Source organism: Dama dama, chromosome 1, assembly GCF_033118175.1.
Source record: "Dama dama isolate Ldn47 chromosome 1, ASM3311817v1, whole genome shotgun sequence".
In the NCBI taxonomy this organism is placed as follows: domain Eukaryota; kingdom Metazoa; phylum Chordata; class Mammalia; order Artiodactyla; family Cervidae; genus Dama; species Dama dama.
In genome coordinates, this window is record NC_083681.1 from 41,298,169 (window position 1) to 41,318,946 (window position 20,778).

The 20,778-nt window shown below is 42.0% G+C and overlaps 1 non-coding gene across 1 annotated transcript; it reads right to left on the reverse strand.

Moving 5' to 3' along the window:
• Positions 1 to 17,832: 17,832 nt before the first annotated feature.
• Positions 17,833 to 17,935, reverse strand: LOC133064830 (U6 spliceosomal RNA). The gene has a single exon (XR_009694731.1). It is a non-coding gene; the product is annotated as a U6 spliceosomal RNA (small nuclear RNA).
• Between the last annotated feature and the right edge of the window lie 2,843 nt (positions 17,936 to 20,778).

The following is a 20,778-nucleotide window of genomic DNA, read 5'->3' on the forward strand; positions in this document are numbered from 1 at the left end:
CATGGACTGCAGCCTGCTAAGCAGAAACATAAAGGATGAGTAGGAGTTAACCAGGGGAAGGGGCTTGAGATTGAGGGATACAGACCACTTCACTTTGTAATTCTCACAAAGAATTAGTGGCTCAAAACCTCACTAAAGAAAGTGAAAGTGAAGTTGCTCAGTCATGTCTGACTCTTTGCGACCCCGTGGACTGTAGCCTACCAGGCTCCTCCGTTCATGGGATTCTCCAGGCAAGAATACTGGAGTGGGTTGCCATTTCCTTCTCCAGGGGATCTTCCCAACCCAGGTATCAAACCCAGGGATCGAATCCAGGGATCAGACCCAGGGGTCGAACCCGGGTCTCCCACATTGCAGGCAGGTGCTTTAACCCAAACTCACTGATCAAAAGATTAAGACTCTTCCATCCAGAGTCAGTTCAGGATTCTTGTCTTGTGAGAGGTAGTATCCATTTTGATACCATAAGCCATTAGTATTTGAATGAATTTTTCACTTCCTCATTTAAAATATGTTCTATATTCATCAAAGATAACAATTTTTTTGACAGGATCTAAGACACAGTAGGGGGTTTCCTAAGGGGCTCAGTGGTTAGAAAAAATCTGTCTGCCAATGTAGGAGCTTCAGGAGATGTGGGTTCGATCCCTGGGTCAGGAAGATCCCTGGAAGAGGAAATGGCAACCCACTCCAGTATTCTTGCCAGGATAATCCTTGTGACAGAGGAGCCTGGTGGGTTACAGTCCACGGGGGTCACAAAGAGTCAGACACGACTGAGTGGCTGAGCATGCACGCACACAAGACACAGTAGCGTAGAAAAAAGAGCAGGGCCATTCTTTGCAATGCTGAGTTCTATATAAGCCCTAGGAAGGCAGCGGTGAAGGCTGCATCATCCAAGTGTGGATGATGCTATGAAATGGAGCTGGGACCCATAACTCATCCAAACTCTGCTTTTTCCACTTCTTGGCATCTTCTCAGGGATGATGCTACTCAGTTACAAATCATTGCAAAGCTCCTTCTCACACCAGTCTTCCAGCTGTCAAGACTCTGAAAGGTATAGGCTGAGGCTGCACTGTCTATGGGGAAAGAGATGGAGAGAGAGAAACAGACTTATGGGAGGCATTAAAGACCTCTGGGTATTTTGGGGAAAAGAATGGAATCTTGACCTGGTTTCCACAGCCAAATTCCAAGAATAAGCTTATAACTTTGGACTCTCTCTCCTGAGAAATAGACTTAAAAATGTTCAATTAAATGTTAAAAGGATGGAGGTTCAGTTTTATGATTAACTAACTCTATTTGTCACAATCTTTTATATTGCTCACTTGCAGATTTTATGGTCACGTCCAACATCTCTTCTCTGTGGTTGTTTGAAAACTTAACCTGCTCTAACAAGCTGGAGAGACAGCATGATGTAAAAAGAAGAGCATGGAATTTAGAGATAGATTATGGAGTCCCACATCTGTATAATTAGCTGTGTGACCCTGGTCACTTATATAATATCTTATGTAATATGTAATATCTTATATAATATCTCCTCATTAGGGATTTAGGGGTAACATACATGTCAGAGGAGGTGTCTGGTGTAGCACCTGATGTACAATAGGTATTCAATAGACATTTCCCCTTTCTTAATGCTTGGCCCTTCCTTCTCTTTTCTGTGCTGATATGTCTTGGGCCCTGTGAAAAGTTGTTACATTTGATATATATAAATCATATTTAAAACAAGGAAGAAAAACTCCTCAATCACACGGCTTATAGTATCGAGAGGTGTGTTATGTCTTTCAAGACAGGAATTCCAAGTTGACTTCAGATAGAACAAACTGTTGGTTTTCAACACCATTTCCTTTCAGAGATTTGTGCAAGAATGAAGGAATCAAAGACATATTGAAACAATCACAGTCTTGATCAACCCTGAAAATTGTCGGTGGTGCAAACCTTTCATTTTGAATACTTTTGATTAAAAAAATCATGGTCTTGGTTCTTTTTTTTTTTTCTATGCATAATTCAGAGCTACCTTAATATAATGTAGATTCTTTGAGCTGGAAGAAATCTTAATGATGATCTGTAATAAATGTAAGTGACAGTGCCATGGGCTGTTACCGGGGATGTTAATTGCCCCATGAACTGATCTAATAAGGAAATTCAGACTCAGTAAATAGAAGTGGCTTGTTCAAGGTGTGGTGACAGGGTTAGTGACAGGGACATTGTTTCAGTCTGCTCAAGGATCACTTCCCATATGGCACTTAGGGGTCACTTGTCTCTCTCTTGACCAGTTGGCAGCACAGGGCATGCAGCGAGATTGGCTTCTCTGGCTTCTGACCTTCCCCCTCGTCCTCCTGTTGTAGCCTTGGTTCATCTGCCCAGTGCAGCCCCAGTGACAGATTGTGAGCTGACCATGTTTACCAATCTACCATATGTATCTCTTCAGCTACCGGAAAAGGGTCTGGCAGAGACTGAAAGTAAAAGCAGAGAAATATTCTGGTGGGGCTCACGCGTGGTGGGAGCTGGGTCAGTCCAGGTAACGCAGTATGGGGTGGCGGTGGAGGGTGTGCATATAATTTGGAACTATAGATGGTCTTTTGAAACAGACTCAGCTGGGAGGTAATTGAGGGTCTCTCAGCAGCCGAGACTTGTCACTCAGCAGCACCGCGGTTACCTTGACAAAGCGTTGCTGATTGGAAATTAAAATGCATGGAATTGCGCGGGGAGCGTTTTCAAGAAGAAACAGGATCGACTTAGTGGCACCATTGAATCTCTTAGAGCCAAACACCAGATGCAAGGGTTTTCAGGAAACTGCAAGTCTGTCTTCTTTCCTGGAGCAGAGGGTTTAGTGCTCAGGTTGGTTAGAGTAAAGCTATTTTAAGAAACCTTGCCAAAGCCTGAGCAAGGAGGTGTCAGAGAGCTGTGTCAGAAATGATGGAGACTCAGCCCTGGGTCCAGTCTGTTGATTCTGTCAATCAACAAGCAGCCCGTTGATTCTGTCTGGATCTGTCTCCCTTACCCACTGGGGAGGTGGACTCCTATTGCCCCGAAGCCAACATCTGCTGTGCTGCGGGGCCCAGGGGACTTGTGTGTCCCGTGAGTCACCACTTTTTTCTGACCTGCTATTTGGGCTAGATCAGTGATTCCCAACCATATGGGCAGACATGAGACCTGAGCTCCTTGGCCCCTTCATCTCCTGAGCAGGAGATTCAACCAGATTGTCTTTTTTTGAGCTCAGATTTCTTCCATTAAATAAAATGTATATATGGAAATATAGTTTATGTCTAACGTGCTATGAAAGTAAATGTGCTGTTGATCAATATATATTATGTAACATGTGGTTTATATGTCAAATGTCTTCCATTAAATTATATATTATATATATAAAATTTTATATATAAAATCTGGACTCCGTGAATTTGTAACCTTACATGGGAAAAGAGATTTTGCAGATTTTTTAAAAAATTGGAGTGTAATTGCTTTACAATGTTGTGTTAGTTTCTGCCGAACAACAATGTGAATCAATGATATGTATACATATATCTCCTCTGCCTTTAGCCTTCCTCCCCCATCCCCCATCCCACCCCACTAGGTAATCACAGAGCACCGAGCTAAGCTACCTGTGCTACATAGGAGCTTCCCGTTAGCTATCTATTTTACACATGATATTGTGTACATGTCAATGTTACTTTCACTGTCTCAATTTGTCCCACACTCTGCTACCTCCTTTGTGTCCAAAAGTCTGTTCTCTACTCTTGCCCTGAAAATAGGTTCATCAGTACCATTTTTCTAAATGCCATATGTGTGTGTTAATGGATGATATTTGTTTTTCTCTTTCTGACTTACTTCACTCTGTATGACAGACTCTAGGTTCATCCATATCACTACAAATGACCCAATTTTGTTCCTTTTTGTGGCTGAGTAATATTGCGTTGCATATACAACACATCTTCTTTATCCATTCGTCTGTTGATGGACATTTATGTTTCTTCCACGTCCTGGCTATTGTAAATATTGCTGCAATGAACATTGGGGTACATGTGTCTTTTTGAATTGTGGTCTTCTCAGGGTACATGCACAAAAGTGGGATTGCTGGGTCATACGGTAGTTTTATTTTTAGGTTTTTAAAGTAATAGTATCAACTTACATTCCCACCAACAATGCAAGAGGGTTCCCTTTTCTCCACACCCTCTCCAGCTTTTATTGTTTGTAGATTTTTTGATGATGGCCATTCTGACTAGTGTGAGATGATACCTCATTGTAGTTTTGACTTGCATTCTCTAATGATGAGTGATGTTGAGCATCTTTTCATGTGTTTTTTGGCCATTTGTATGCCTTCTTCAGAGAAATGTCTGTTTAGGTCTTCTGTCTATTTTTTGACTGGGTTGTCTGCTTTTCTGATATTGAGCTGCATGAGTTTCTTGTACATTTTGGAGATTAATCCTTTGTCTATTGCTTCATTTGCAAGTGTTTCCTTTCCTTCTAAGGGTTTTCTTTGGCCTTGTTTGTGGTTCCCTTTGCTGTGCAAAAGCTTTTGACTTTAATTAGGTTCCATTAGTTTATTTTTGTTTTTATTTTCATTACTCTAGGAGATGAGTCAAAAAGGATCTTGTTGTGATTTATGTCAAAGAGTATTCTACCTATGTTTTCCTCTAAGAGTTTTATTAAACCTGGTCTTACATTTAGGTCTTTAATCCATTTTGGGTTTATTTTTGTGTATTGTATTAGAAAGTGTTCTAATTTCATTCTCCTACATGTAGCTGTCCAGTTTTCCCAACAGCATTTATTGAAGAAGCTGCAGAAAATTAGAGGCTGCAGGAAATTAGAGGCTGCAGATGTTTAATTTAAGGACTGTTCTGAAACTTTGTATTGTATTTCTGAGATCTAACTACATTTATGAATATAGATTTGTTTTATCCCTTTTAACTGGTGAATTGCATTCTGTCACAAGAGTGTATTGCATATTTATCCTTCCTCTATTGATGGACTTTTAGGTCATTTTCAATTCCTTGCTATTAGAATTTTTCAGTTAGTTTTCTTGTGTACTAACATACATGTGAAAGTGGTTCACTGAGGGTAGGGACCCAGGAAAAGGAAATGCTGGATCATGGGATAGACCCATTTACAGTTTTAATAGATTGCCAAGGAAATTTCTGAAGTGATTTTCCTCTTTGTATTTCTCCCAGTGGTGTATGAGAGTACTCTTTTCTCTACAGTTTCATCAACACTTGATTTTGTCAATATTTTAATGCTTGCATATCTGGTGAGTGAAAAATAGAATCTTGTTGTTTTAGTTTGCATTTGGAAAAGTTAATCAATTAGATGGCTACTTAAATTTTCTCTTTTATGAATTGCCTTTTCATATTCTCTCCCCAATTCTTTTTTTTTTATTCTCTCCCCAATTCTTATTGCACTGTCTACCTTTTTCCTATGATGATAGTTTGTAGGAGCCCTTGTGAATATCTTTCTGTCCAAATACATGCAGGTCAACTTTATTTATTATTTTAATGGTTGCATAGTATTCAATCATGCACATCAGAAGTCAGAAAACACTGAGGTCAAATCTGGCCTTCCATATGTTTTTGTAAATAAGGTGGGTTTTGTTTTTTTTTTTTTTAGACACAGCCATGTCCATTCTTCTACATATTGTCTATGGCTGATTAGTGCTACAACAGCAGAACTGAATGTTATGACCTAAGTTATATAACATACAATGGCTAAAATTATTTACCTTATAGCTCTTTACAGAAAATGTTTATAGAGCTAAAACAAAATTTGTTTAACCATTCCTCTTTTGATACATATATAGGTTGTTTCCCATTTTCTCACTATTATAAACAATGTGTAATTAATATAATCACACATACATATCTTTCTCTGCAGATGTGAGCACTTCCTTTGGCTAGATTCCTGGAAGTAGAATTTCTGGCTTACTGAAAGCCTGCATTTAGTGAAACTTGCTTATCTGAACTAGAATTGTGTCTGAATTGGAGGATATTTTACAGAAGTATCATTATTTCTTAGGAATAATGATAGCTTCCCATTATTTAGAATTGGCTAGGTACCAGGCATTGTATTAAGTGCCTTATCTAATTAGGTACATTATGTCATTTAATTCTCCAAGGAACCCTGGAGTAGGTATTAATAACCCGTCTTTTACATATGAGGAAATTGAGGTTCCATGATGTTAAGAGCTGGTACATGGTAGAGCTAGGATTTGAACTCATTTCTCAGACTTTGAAGCTCCCACATTTTCTATTACACAGTGATGTCTCTCAGTGGGAAAATACTAGGTGATGTGCACATATCATATTACAAGTAGCAATTTTACATATTGTTCTTTTTTAACTAAACAGGTAACAACATTTGTAATTAATGCAGTAAGTTTCTGTAGACAGATGGGTTAAATTAATTTTATAGACTCTTAAAAACTGGTGGCTTTCTTAAGCAAGCCAAACATTTCCTTTGCAATCTTATTTACGCTTCTATAAATAAGCGCACAGCTGTGATGTAGTAGAAAGAATACTGGATTTAGAAATCCATATTTTGGAAAACCATGGCTTCTGCCTCCTTCCAAGGGTGCTGTGGGCAAATTTCTTACCCTCTCTGTGCCTCAGTTCACAGAGTTGTGAGAAATCAGTGTAAATAGCTATAAAGTGTTTGATTTAGTGTGATGGTCTTCATCCCCTGAGGCTATTTCTAGAAGGAGGATTCAATTTGATAAAGCTAGGGTACATTTCAGTCAGCTTGTTTCCACATCAAGCTATGCCTGCTCTGAAGCCCTCCTGCCATACCCTTGTCATAATAGTAACTGAAAGATGCCAGACGGTGTCCATTGCCAAGAATGTACCTAATTCCTGCAATACCAAAAGGAGAAGCTGGGTTGTGACCTTTCCCAGTATTGAAATACTGCTATGCCTGGTCCACGCTCTTTGGCATCCTGAAAACTTAATACGAGCAGCTCACATTATTCAACACTTAATCTACAGCAGCAATAATGCCAATTATTAATTTAATTCTCACCACAATGCTGGTAGACCAGTACTCCTCTTTGAGAAGTTGACTCAATGAGGAAACTGAGGCTTAGACTGAATACAAAGAGGCATGTTTTCAGTAGGTAGAAGAGCTAGGATTTGAATCCACATCTCTCTGACAGTTAGACCTGAGCATTTAGCTACCATGCTATACTTTCCCCTCAGTTGGGAAGCCTTCAATAGGAGAATCCCTTCCTGCCGTTATATATGTGCTTATTTCTGCTGCAGGCTTTGGGCTGGGAGGCTCTGCCTTCTGGGGCATGGAGTGCATCAGACTTGAACATGCTAAATGGGCATCTCTCAATATCTGAAGGGTAGGATTGCCTTCTGTGACCGTCTGGCGCCACAAATCAACATGTCTTCCCTGGCTATATTGATTTTTCCTTCCATCTCAGCGGAGCCTCCCCAAGCATCAGGAAGTGAGACCCGACAGCTGACCATTTTGCTTTTATCATTGCCTGTCTCCTGTCAAAGAAGGAGTCTCTTTCACCCCAAATTGTTGCCTTGCATCCATCTGAACCAGATCAATTTGTCTGTGCCACTCTGTTGGGATAGCTATCAGTTTTTTTAAGCCACCTCCCAGACTATCTTGTTTGCAATATAAGTTCCAAATGGCCTGGAACTCGTCTTTTATGGCCTCTGCCAGATTAAACATTTAGAACATAATATACTCAGCTTCAAAAACAATTGCACAGCCTTCCAGCCAAGTAGCGTGTTAATTTTAATTTAGGCAACTGCACATGTTTCTAGGTCTTAGGAGGGACTCTGGGCTTTCAGGTTACCAGTGGCTCATGGCCTTCCTCCTTCCCCGCCCCTCTTCTCCACTTAGGGCTGGAAGAGCCTAGTGATTACAGGGCGGGACGCATAGGCCTCCTTTTATGCCCCATGTTTCCCCTTTTGGAACTGAGAACATGAAGCAGAAAGGCAGCGAGGTAACAAGGAATAGTGTAGGCAGAGCTGGGTTCAGATCCCTACCTTACCTGGAATGGCACATAACCTTGGGTGAGTCGTTTCAACTTCCAGATCTCAGACTTCTCATCAGTAAAAGGGAGGCAATGAGGACATTTAACTCACAAAGCAGATGTTAAGCTTAATTATCAAGCTCAAAGATCCTCCATAAAATTTTAATGAAAAAAGTAGCTCATGCTCAGTTGTGTCTGACTCTTTGTGATCCCATGGACTCCACCAGGCTTCTCTGTCCATGGAATTTTCTGGGCAAGAATACTGAAGTGGGTTGCCATTTCCTACTCCAGGGGATCTTCCTGACCCAGGGATTGAACCTGAGTGTCTCCTACAATGCAGGCGGATTCTGTACTGCTAAGCCACCTGGGAAGCCCTGAAAAAAGTAGTCTGCAAAGATATATAATGCTTTTTTTGTGGAGTTGACTAACCATGGCAGAATATTTGAATGCCTAAGAAGGGTTTCTTCTCGTCCCAAGGATGTACTGATTCAACAACCGCCACATGGAGATAATGGGCCTGGTGCTTTTTGCATTTTGGTAACAATGGCAGTATCCTGCCTACAAGGCTGGTGGTACACAGCTTCATCAATTGGCCAGTTCCTGGGACTCAGTCATTAACACCAGACCCCAGTGCAATTTCCACTTGTTCGTTCAACATCCATTTGTAAACTTCTCACCTTGCAAGGTGCTGCTACATAATTGTGGGTAAGTCAGTGTGTCTGCCTTCAAGGACTCACTATTTAGGGTGGAATACAAACACACATAATGGTAACGACAATGCAGAGCTCTAGTGGCTGTTACCAAAGAAACACTTGCCAAGGCTGTGAAGGCCTTTCTAGGTGTCCTTATTTTCCACTTTTTCAGAGGGACTCATAGTAGCTGAGCTGCTAGAAATGGAAACTCGAGTACAGTGGCTTAAACACATTATCAGGTTGTTTTCTGACCTATGAAAGAAGTCTGGAGGTCAGTGGCTAGGGCTGAGGTGCTCCAGCTGTCCTGTCAGCACGCCAACAGGAAGAAGAGAAAGGGTCAAGAGACAAAAGGTGTTTACTCTCAGTTGAGAGTAGAAACTCTGGGCTCTTGTTGAGACCCTTCCAGTCTGCTAGCAGGGCGTTTTGCTGCCCCCTACAGAATAGGAAGTGAAAAGTGTTACGTGTCCAGCTCTTTGCAACCTCATAGACTGTAGCCTGCCAGGCTCCCCTGTCCCCAGAATTTCCCAGGCAAGAATACTGGAGTGGGTTGCCATGCCCTACTCCGGGGGATCTTCCCAACCCAGGGACTGAATCCAGGTCTCCTGCATTGCAGGCAGATTCTTTATTGTCTGAGCCACCAGGGAAGCCCTACAGATTAGAAAGGGAGTGTTTTTTTGTATAGAAAACTAGCAGTCATCACATCCACCTGTTAGAATATTACCTTTTCCACCACCTTGAGATTTCTTACAACTGTTTAAAAATAAAGATGGATGAGAGAGTGGTAGGGGTGAATCAGTGATGAAGTTCTGTGGTACTAGATGAGATACCATGGTTTTCAATGGCAGGATTCGTGTTGACTGGTATTCCTGATATGGTGAGTGGGGGCCAATGGGGTGAAGGACGGAGATGGGGTGAAGGATGGAGATGAGATGAAGTGGCTGAGCTGATTGGAGGCCGACTCAGAAGGAAGTGGCTTCCTGGGATTACTTTTCTCAATGGAGCACAGAGACAGCCCTGACTCCTGCAATCAGAGAAGCCACTTTTCCTGTCTTCCACTGAAATGGGGAAAGCTGAAGAGAACACCAGGAGGTAATCAGTATTTTGGGGCCATTTCTTTGGCTAAGATGCCCTGACCTGAATCTACAACAGCAAAGGAGTTCTGCTACTTCAGCAAGCTGCTTGAGGAGCCCCACACCATTGAAATGAGTTCGAGCTCTCAGAAATGAGGCTATCAGCCTCTTGCAATCTTAAATTGACCTCTCATGATGGTGTAAAGCAATTGCATCTTTCAGATCCGGATAACGCTTTGCTTAAAACTAAAATTGCTTATAACTCTGGCTGCAGAGAAGTTAAATTAGAATAATGAATAGAGTTTGATAAGTGAAAATCTAACTTTACCTGCTTGTAGAGAAATAGCTGAATGTCAGTCAAAAATGAATGTGTCAGGACCTTGGAGAGACTGATGAGTGATAGATACTGACAACCTGTTTAGTGGAGAAGTACTCAGAAGTGTGGGGTGCATAGGTGATGGGACTTTCTGTAGCATTTATCCTCACCCCTCCTCCATTTCACTCACACAAAGGTGTTGACCACACTGCCACCGTGGAAATGTCCACACATCCAACTGCCTGCCCTCCATCCCCACTGGGACCCACAGATAGCTGAAACTCAGCCTGTCCAAAACTACATCCCTCCCTCTAAAGTCTGTTTTTCATCCAAATTAGAACTCTGGGTGGCATTCTTGACTCCATCTCATGTGTCCAATTCTGATCAACCATAAAGTCTCATTAATTCAAATGCCAGAATTCATGTCAAGTTCATTTTCTCCTTTCCACTTTTCATACAATAGCCCTGGTTTAGACTTTTCTTTCTCCTCTTCTACTACCAATCTTCCAAAGGCTATTCCTACCCTGAAATCTGCCCCCTCAACTCTGTGTGTGATGGTCCCACTCTCTGCATAAAATGCTTCAGTGGCTGCCTTTGCCCTCTATGATAACACACAATCTCCTCCAGCACAGCTGATGCCAATAATCTATCATAAAAGTTGTGAAGCACGGTGGTTCAGAGTGTATGCTCCAGCGTTAGCCTGTCTTGGCTTTGTCACTTGCTGTGTGATTTGGGGCAGTTACTTTTTACTTCCTGTGTCTTGATTTTCTTATCTGTAAAATGGGGATGATCATCTTATCTCATTAGGTTGTTATGAGAATGAAGCGAGTAAATACATAAAGTAAAATAAATGTACACACGTACAGAATATTGCCAGCCACACAGTAAGCACTGTATAACCATTTGCTGTTGTGACTCCTTTCATATACACTACGTCCCACAGCATCTTATAGTTTGTCCTCCTTCTTTTTCTATTTATTTTGTTTATTTGACTGTGCTGGGTCTCAGTTGTGGCATGTGGGATCCTCACTCTTTGTTGCAGCATTTGGGATCTAGTTCCCCGACCAGAGATTGAACCGGGCCCCCTGCATTCATTGGGAGTGTGGAGTCTTAGCCCCTGGAGCACCAAGGAAGTCCCTGGCTTGACCTTCTTAATGCAGTTTCCTTTATTAGTCATCTTTGTTTCCTCATTTCTGTTCAAGGAGCATTTATTCACATTGACTTCTCTGCCTCAAGGAAGTCCTTCCCACCTGCACCTGGCCAACTCTCAGCCATCCTCAATGACTGAGTTCAGGAATCACCTCCCTACCTTATGTGATACCTTGGGCTCATCCTTGGCTTCACATTTTCACCTTCATCTCCAGTGATCCCTTTACCAGCCTATTTCCCCGACTAGCTCATGGAGAGAAGGGGTTGCATCTTATTTACTTAAACATTTTCCTGCCTCTAGCTCAGTGATGGGTATTTAGAAGAAATGCATTAAAAGTTTGTGGTTGGAAGATGTTATAGTGCTAATAAAAATCCCACTATCAGTGCTATCTTTGTAAACACATATCTGATGACAATGTTTCTCTGACTGAAGATGTTAATTCTGAAATAGTGAGGACTATTTACAGGATAAACCACAAGATTTGCAGCCAGCTTCTCCCTTGCAGGACCAGGGAGAGCCTGGCTGAAGAGACGTTTAACCCAGGTGACCTAAGGCAGTGTAACTGAGGGAACACAGAAATCAAGAGGAAGAAGCAAAAGCCCGGTTGGGTAATTATCCTGCTTTGGTAGTCATATCCGAAAGGAATGACTGCCTTAGCTCCTCTCTGGAACAAGCCAGCTCTGACTCCTCAATCCTTCCTGATCATCGGGAACCTCGTGGTGGAGCTTCAGAACCTATTATGTCTCATGTGTTACCTGCTCTAAGGAGCTCAGGTGATGGTGCTCATGTGGCCAGAGGTGCCCTGGACTTCTTCTCCATGTCAGATGACAACAATGACCTCTGGTGACAAAGCTGTCAGTCATGACACCAGGAGGCCACTAAAAACCCAAGAAAGCAAGCCCCACTGTAGGGCAGTGACTCCAAGCCCTGGCTATACGTTAGAAGCACCTGGGCAGCATCTGAACCTCAGCATGTTCAGGCAAAAACCCCTAATAATGAAATCAGAATGTCTGGTGGTGGGACCCAGAAGTCAGTAATGTTTACAATTGCCCAGGTAACTCCAACATATGACAAGATGGAGAAGCACTGCTGTGATAGTGGTGCAGAGCCGGGTCAGAAGAAACTCATTAACCTGGCTTTTTTCTGTGCTAGATGTGCTGCCTTCACAAAAAAATGGTTACCGATTAAGCTCCTTGCCTCCTTCCCCACCCCCAAGGTGATGAATAAAATAGACACGGTTCTATGCATTAAGGAGCCTATAGTCAAGTAGGAGAGTTAGACCATGAACATTATAAATTCTGGAAATCCCGTGGAGAAAAATGCAGGAAGTTATTGGAAAATAACTTATTTTATATTGATTTATGGGGAGGAGAAACTTAAGCTAAAATCTACAGAATGGGAAGGAACCAGTCATTTGGCATAATGGGAAGAGCATTCCCAGGCTGAGGGATTAGCATGTGCTAAGCTTTCACAGCAGGAGAAGACTTGGTGTGTTTACTCCAGTCCAGTATCTACCAAAAACATCCTCTGGTTACTTACTCTGTGGCAGGCAGAATATAGAGATGGCAGGCATGGTCCCTACATTTGAGGAGCTCATAATTCAGTGGGGAGACTCTGTGAAGAGAAACATATCACAAGAGGCAAAATTTAGCAAGACTCTCGGGGGAGAAACTTAACCACTGTATGAAATAGTGTGTGTATGTATATACACACCCTGGAGAAGGAAATGGCAACCCACTCCAGTGTTCTTGCCTGGAAAATTTCATGGACAAAGGAGCCTGGAAGGCCACAGTCCATGGGGTTGCAAAGAGTCAGCCATGACTGAGCGACTGAGTGTATATGTACATATCAGAGGTCTCAGTGGAGAGAATTAAGGCTTTGAATGATGACATAAACCACCTCTTTTGTCAGATGCTCTCTTTGACATCTGTGGGAAGAATTTTCCAGACTGACAGAGGACAAAGTGCCATAGGCACCAGAAAGCACATGTGTAAAGGCATGGAGGCACCAGAGTGTTCGACATGCTTGGGGAATGAAGACTTTGGTGTATATGGGGCTTCAGATGGGGCCATATGCTGTGTTGGGAGTGTGGCTGGAGACAGGTGGAACTGACAAATGAATGACATTAGGGATTCTCTCCGGGTTCCCTGGCATTAGGGGTAGCTAGGATGGACGATTCTCGAATCCCAGAAGAAGAGGCTGCAAATTCCCCTCTTTGATTAAACTCGCCTCTTTCTTTGATCAGAGTTAGCTGTGCCTGAGTTCAGTTTTTATGGAATGGGGGCTCTCAGGGTCTCTAGGTGCTAGGCAGCTGGCATCTCCTAGCAGTCCTCCACACACCAGGCACTTCAGCCTTCATCTCTCAGTGTGTGCTGTGCTGTGTATAGCTGCTCAGTTGTGTCTGACTCTTTGCGACCGCATGAATTGTAGCCCACCAGGCTCCTCTGTCCATGGGGATTCTCCAGGCAAGAATACTGGAATGGGTTGCCATGCCTTCCACCAGGGGATCTTCCCAACCCAGGGATCAAACCCAGGTCTCCCACATTGCAGGCAGATTCTTTACCGTCTGAGCCACCAGAGAAGCCCAAGAATACTGAAAGTGGGTAGCCTGTCCATTCTCCAGGGGAACTTCCTGACCCAGGAATCTAACCAGGGTATCCTGCATTGCAGGAAGACTCTTTACCGGAGGAGCTATCAGGGAAGCCTGAGTTTCTCTGTACCTGAACCCCAAATGCTTATCGTTTCTCCTCTTCCTGAGGCAAAGCCACTTTCATATTTACTCCTTACAAATGGAGAACAACAAGGGGCAGAGCCATCTGATGACCTGATGACCCACATATACAAAGCCTTGCTACAGCCTAAACATGCTTCTCTTCAGGATGCTGGAGGATGGCAGCTGAGCATACCTGCTGACTCTCTGCCCTCAAGGTTCAAGTACAACAACAGTGCTTGCTCTTGTTTGCTGCAAGCTGCTTTCACCATAGAAGAGGTTCTGGGGCAGAGAAAAGGTGAAGATGAGGCTGCATGGCTTGGTGGGGCTAAGTTTGGAAGGGTCTTGTGGGCCATGAAGCTTGAACTTCAACCTTAGGCATCAGGAACAAGGGAAAGGTTGCCAGCCTGGGAGGGCCATGATGAGATCTGTGATTCAGAAAGATTTCTCTGTTGGCTAATGGAGGATGGGCTATACAATGGTGATACTAGATGATGGGGTTCATAAGAAGGCTCCCTGAGAGCCAGCTGTTGCGTTTCTTTAGTTCATTACTTTTCCCTAGGGTCTAGAACAGTGCCTAACTCAATGAATATTCAATGGATGAATGAGAGCAGTTAGGAAGCTATTGTCCTGGTCCAGGAAAGAGAAGATGTTTAAACTTGGTCAGTGGCTTGGGGATGGAGAGAAGTTAAGATATTGAGACAGTGTGGAGGGAAGGAGTAGGAAGGAACAACATAGCTGGAATAGCAACTAAAATGGCCTTACTTCTTTAGCCCAGCACCAAGGACAGAGCATTCAGTAACCTGACTGTAGTGATAAGGACTGCTGGTTGACATAAGATTCTCTATTTTCCACCCTGGTGCCAGGCTTCTACCCCAAGGAGTCATGGGCTCCATGATGAGCATCTTCTCCCAGTAAGTCAGACCTGGGCACCATCCTATCCTTGGTGAACTCGGTGATACCACGGCTTCCTGGTGCAGCAAATGGGATTGTTGAATTTGCTGTAGTGCACAGTGGAAGACCTACAGAGTTTCTATCTCTGACATATTTTTCCATTTAAAGTGGAGAGGGATACTGTTAAAATGAAGTTTCCCTTTTGGATGGTTTCAGAACTCAACCTTCCATCCCACACAATGCCCTTTGGTAGTCCATGCAAAAGAATCCTCAGATCTAGTCTGTACACAGGCAAATTGTTGTTTATTCCCTAGATTCTATTCATATGTTTGGTTTGTATGTCTTTTATGGCGATTTGGACTGGTCACTAACCAGCAAGGCCATGAGAGTACTGGCAGTGCTGTTTTAAGGTATTTCCTGAGATCTGTCTCAGGCACTTGCAACAGTGGCTCAAAGAACTGCAATGTGATAATGATTATCATGATGATGTCTCACACAGTACAAATTATTTAACAGGATCACTTAATTTGTTCTTTCCAAAAACCTTTGTATCTGGTATGTGATCAAAGACTAGCCTGCATTTTACAGATGTAGGAGCTAGAACTCAGACATTGATGTGACTGTATCCACATTTCTGACTTCTGGTCCAACAGTCTATTTATTTCTTCTGCTATGAGCTGGGTAGCATGGGAACTCCAGATTTTATTGATTTGGTGGCTTGTGATATGGGTTCAAGTGAGGTTGCCTGACCTCCTTCTTCCTGGGAAGGAGAAAATCTGTGACCTCTCTCTCTCTTTCTCACCAAGTTTCCAAAGAGGAAGCAGCTCTCAGCCAGACCAGAGGCCTGAGCATGGTTTATAGGTAGTAGTGTGTATAGGTGGCTCATTGCTATGTGCCCCAGGGCAGCAGTAAATTGATATTTGCTGATCTCTAGGCCTCTGGCAGAGATGGGGAGGGAGGGCTGGGAAAATGACATTTCTGTAAATAACCACACCTGGTTCTAAGAGCAGAAGGACTGGCATGTCCTTGTAGCCTCATCAATTACCATCAACCTTTTGCAAAGGAAGCCCCAGGGGAAAGAATCTCTCATACTCTCATGATTATTTATAGACACCCCCTCCTGTCCGCACTCAGGGAGGGGTTTGGTTTGCTCCACAGTGGCCTCCTTCCAGATGTGTTTATATTCCTCCAGGCCCAGTGGAATGCACCTTCTGCCCCTCTATCATTAGACAGAGCAGAGAGGATGTCCTGGCATTGGGATATAATGAAGATATGAAAGGGGAGACATGGGGACAGCATGCTTGAATGTCTCAGCTAGATCCACGTATCTCCTGGCAATCACTGATTGAATAGCCATCTTGCTGCTAAAGGAGGCAATTCAGCGTGGCTGTTAAATAAACATTCTTTGTAAGCAGATAGACCTGGATTTAAATCCCAGCTCTGCCATTTATAAACTCTGTGGCTTTGGTTAAGTTACTTAAAGTTTCTGTCTGCATTTCCTCATCTTAAAATGGGATAATTTTCTCAGGATCCTGGTGAGGTTTGAGTACCAAGGGCTGAGTAATGCCTGACACAGGAGGTGATAGGTTCAGTTCAGTTCAGTTCAGTCACTCAGTCGTGTCTGACTCTTTGCGCCCCCATGAATTGCAGCACGTCAGGCCTCCCTGTCCATCACAAACTCCTGGAGTTTACTCAAACTTATGCCCATTGAGTCGGTGATGCCCTCCAGCCATCTCATCCTCTGTTGCCCACTTCTCCTCCTGCCCCCAATCCCTTCCAGCATCATGGTCTTTCCCAATGAATCAACTCTTCGCATGAGGTGGCCAAAGTATTGGAGTTTCAGCTTCAGCATCAGTCCTTCCAATGAACACCCAGGACTGATCTCCTTTAGGATGGACTGGTTGGATCTCCTTGCAGTCCAAGGGACTCTCAAGAGTCTTCTCCAACACCATAGTTCAAAAGCATCAATTTTTCAGTGCTCAGCTTTCTTCACAGTCCAACTCTTGCACCCATATATGACCACTGGAAAAACCATAGCCTTGACCAGATGGACCTTTGTTGGCAAAGTAATGTCTCTGCTTTTTAATATGCTGTCTAGGTTGGTCATAACTTTTCTTCCAAGGAGCAAGCATCTTTTAATTTCATGGCTGCAATCACCATCTGCAGTGATTTTGGAGCCCTCCAAAATAAAGTCTGACACTGTTTCCACTGTCTCCCCATCTATTTCCCATGAGGTGATGGGACCAGATGCCATGATCTTAGTTTTCTGAATTGTTGAGCTTTAAGCCAACTTTTTCACTCTCCTCTTTCACTTTCATCAAGAGGCTTTTTAGTTCCTCTTCACTCTCTGACATAAGGGTGGTGTCATCTACATATCTGAGGTTATTGATATTTCTCCCGGCAATCTTGATTCCAGCTTGTGCTTCATCCAGCCCAGCATTTCTCATGATGTACTCTGCATGTAAGTTAAATAAGCAGGGTGACAATATACAGCCTTGATGTACTCCTTTTCCTATTTGGAACCAGTCTGTTGTTCCTTGTCCAGTTCTAACTGTTGCTTCCTGACCTGCACACAGGTTTCTCAAGAGGCAGGTCAGGTGGTCTGGTATTTCCATCTCTTTCAGAATTTTCCAGAGTTTATTGTGATCCACACAGTCAAAGGCTTTGGCATAGTCAATAAAGCAGAAATAGATGTTTTTCTGGAACTCTCTTGCTTTTTCAATGATCCAGCGGATGTTGGCAATTTGGTCTCTGGTTCCTCTGCCTTTTCTAAAACCAGCTTGAACATCTGGAAGTTCTTGGTTCACGTATTGCTGAAGCCTGACTTGGAGAATTTGGAGCATTTCTTTACTAGCATGTGAGATGAGTGCAATTGTGCAGTAGTTTGAGCATTCTTTGGGACTGCCTTTCTTAGGGATTGGAATGAAAACTGACCTTTTCCAGTCCTGTGGCCACTGCTGAGTTTTCCAAATTTGCTGGCATATTGAGTGTACCATGATAGGTAGATAGTGACGATTCTTTAAAATTTTTTTGTAATAGAGAATGCTTCATGATTTGCATGTCATCACTGCATAGGGGTCATGCTACTTCTCTCTGTATTGTTCCAATGTTAGTCTCTGCACTGCTAAGTGAACACTGGTGCCTATTCTTACAAGACACTACTCTGTGTGTGTGTGTGTGTGTGTGTGTGTGTGTGTGTTTGTGCATGTGATTTGATAGACTTGAAGAAACAGCGGCAATGTAGGTAGTACAGACAGGAAATTTTTGGTGAAAAAGTACCTATTAAAATCTAGAGAAGGAGAGATAGTCTCACATAAGACAGGTCAGAGAAGACTTCTTTGCAGAAGAGGTGCCTGAACTACCTGAGTGTCTGAGATATGTTATTGGACATGCCAGCAGGATGCCTACCAGCTGACTGTGGATTGGCAGAATGCCTTAGACCAGCTTTTAGAAAAGGCTGTTTTAGGCTGGGAAGGAGACCTGGGCTGCCAGTGTCCTGTGTCAAGGCTCGGCAGCCTCTCCATATGGAGAGTTTTGTTGGCATGCCACACTCTACGTGGAGCGTTTGTTTCACAAGTAATCCAGCCTCAGTAAAAGGGAGCAAGAGAGATGTATTTGGGTGAGTTACATGCACTTAATGGATTTTCCTGCTCTGTTCTCTCCTTTCAAATGGCCTACCTTCACTGAAATATAATGATTACCCATCCTATGAGCTTCTTACATTTAAAAATCTTTGGTATAAATTAAAAAGTTTACAAAATTGGACATGATACTACAGGCAATCTTCGTGTTTCTGTCACCCAGTCACAAAGTAAAGTCATGGCCACTTTAGTTTCATATATACTCTCCCTGCCAGAGTATTTAAAACAGTTGCCCCAAATAATTTCATTTCACCTGTAAATATTTGCGTATATCTTTCTCAAAGATAAGAACTTAAAAAAGAGAAAAATCTTAACATCACTATTACAAGGAAAAAATTAGAAAGTTTTTAGTATGATCAAATATCCAGTTAGTGCCCAAATTTCCACAAACTGTCTCTTATTTTTCCAGTTAGATCAGGATCTAAATCAGATTCACACATTATAAGGGGTTGATATTTCTTTTCATCTCTTCAGTTTATAGATTTCCCTGCCCTCTTTTTATTCCCTTGCAATTAGTTTGTTGAAGAGATCATGTCCTACTTTCCAGATAGGAGTGCACCACAGTGGTCTCACCCACCTTGCTTCTTTGTCACTTGTTGTTGTTGTTTAGTCAATAAGTTGTGTCTGACTCTTGGCAACCCCATGGACTGCAGCATGCCAGGCTTCCCTATCTTCTGGGCTTTGCTCAAACTCATCAGTGATGCCATCCAACCATCTCACCCTCTGTCACCCCCTTCTCCTCCTGCCTTCAATCTTTCCCAGCATCAAGAACTTTCCAATGAGTGGAAAAGTCCCCCCACTCCACCATACACTTTTAATTAGAGATTCTAATATGTTTTAAAATCTGACAAGCCTATCCTTTCTTACTTCTCTTTCTCTCTCTTTTTTTTCCTCACTGTTTTTTTAAAAAGATTATTTTCAGGATTTTCCCTCTTGACTATTTTTTGCTTATCTGTTCTTTCAAATGAATTTTAAAATAAACTCACCTAGCTCCAGAAAGAAATTTAGTCATATTTTATTGGATTATATTAAATTTCAGAATTATATTAAATTAAGTTTTGTGAATCAGTTTTGGGGAGACCTGAAATCTTTGATATTAAGTCTTCCTATCCAAGAATGTGGTATGTCTTTCTATTTATGCAAGGTTATTTTTGTGTATTTTTGCATGGTTTTATAGTTTTTCTTCATAGAGGATTTGGACATTTCATGTTAAATTTACGGTATGGTATTTAATGTTTTTTGGCTTTCACAAAGGGGGTTTTCTTTTCCAATATACAATGATTTTTATTTGAATATATGAAAACTTCATTTTTGTAGATTGATTTTATAACCTATTTTACTAAATTTTTTTGTTTGTAGTAATTTTCTTTGGGTTCTTTTGGGTTATTTCTCTCTCATGTGCTCAGTCAAGCAAGTCATGTCTAATTCTTTGCTACTCCATGAACTGTAGCCCACCAGGCTCCTCTGTCCATGGAATTTTCCAGGTGAGGATCCGGGGGTGGGTTGCCATTTCGTCCTCCAGGGGATCTTCCTGACCCAGGGATCGAACACTTGGGATCAAACACTTTCCTGCCTGCATCTCCTGCATTGGCAGGCAGATTCTTTACCACTGGGAAGACAGTGGTAGCAACACCTGGGAAGCCCTGTGTTATCTAGATGTATGCTTATGTAATTCTTAGATCTGGTAATATGATGAGTAATACTGATGGATTTTAGAATATTGAATCTACTCGGCTTGGTCATGATGAATATTTTAATGTGCTGTTGGATTCTATTTACTAATTATTTAATATTTTGTATTGATATTTAGAAGTGACTGCTGTCTATAGTTGCCTTTCATTAATGCAATCTTTTCAGATTGAAGTTACATTCACTTCATAAAATAACTTTTAGAAAAAGAATTTCTCTGAGAAACAATCTGCACCTGGTACATTTTCATGGGAAAGCTCTTTTTGATACTTTTTCTATTTCCTCTGTGGTATTTTATACATTTAGACTTTCTGTCTCCACCGAGGTTGATTTTGACAAGTTGTATTTGTCTATAAAATTATCTGCTTTATTATTCCAAATTTATTTGCAAAGAACTGTACAAAGTAAATTCTTATCATTAAAAAAAGCATGAGTTTTGATGGTTATTTCCTCCTTTTTATTTTATGTATATGGTACACCCCCTTACCCCTGCTTTTTTTTCCACACAATTATGTTAGCTAATGGACTCTTTTATTGTGTCCTTTTTTCAAATAATTAACTTTTGAATGTATTTATTAGTCCTATGTTTTCTGTTTCTAACTCATATCTTTTTTTTTTTTCTTTTTCATCATGGTTTATTACAGAAT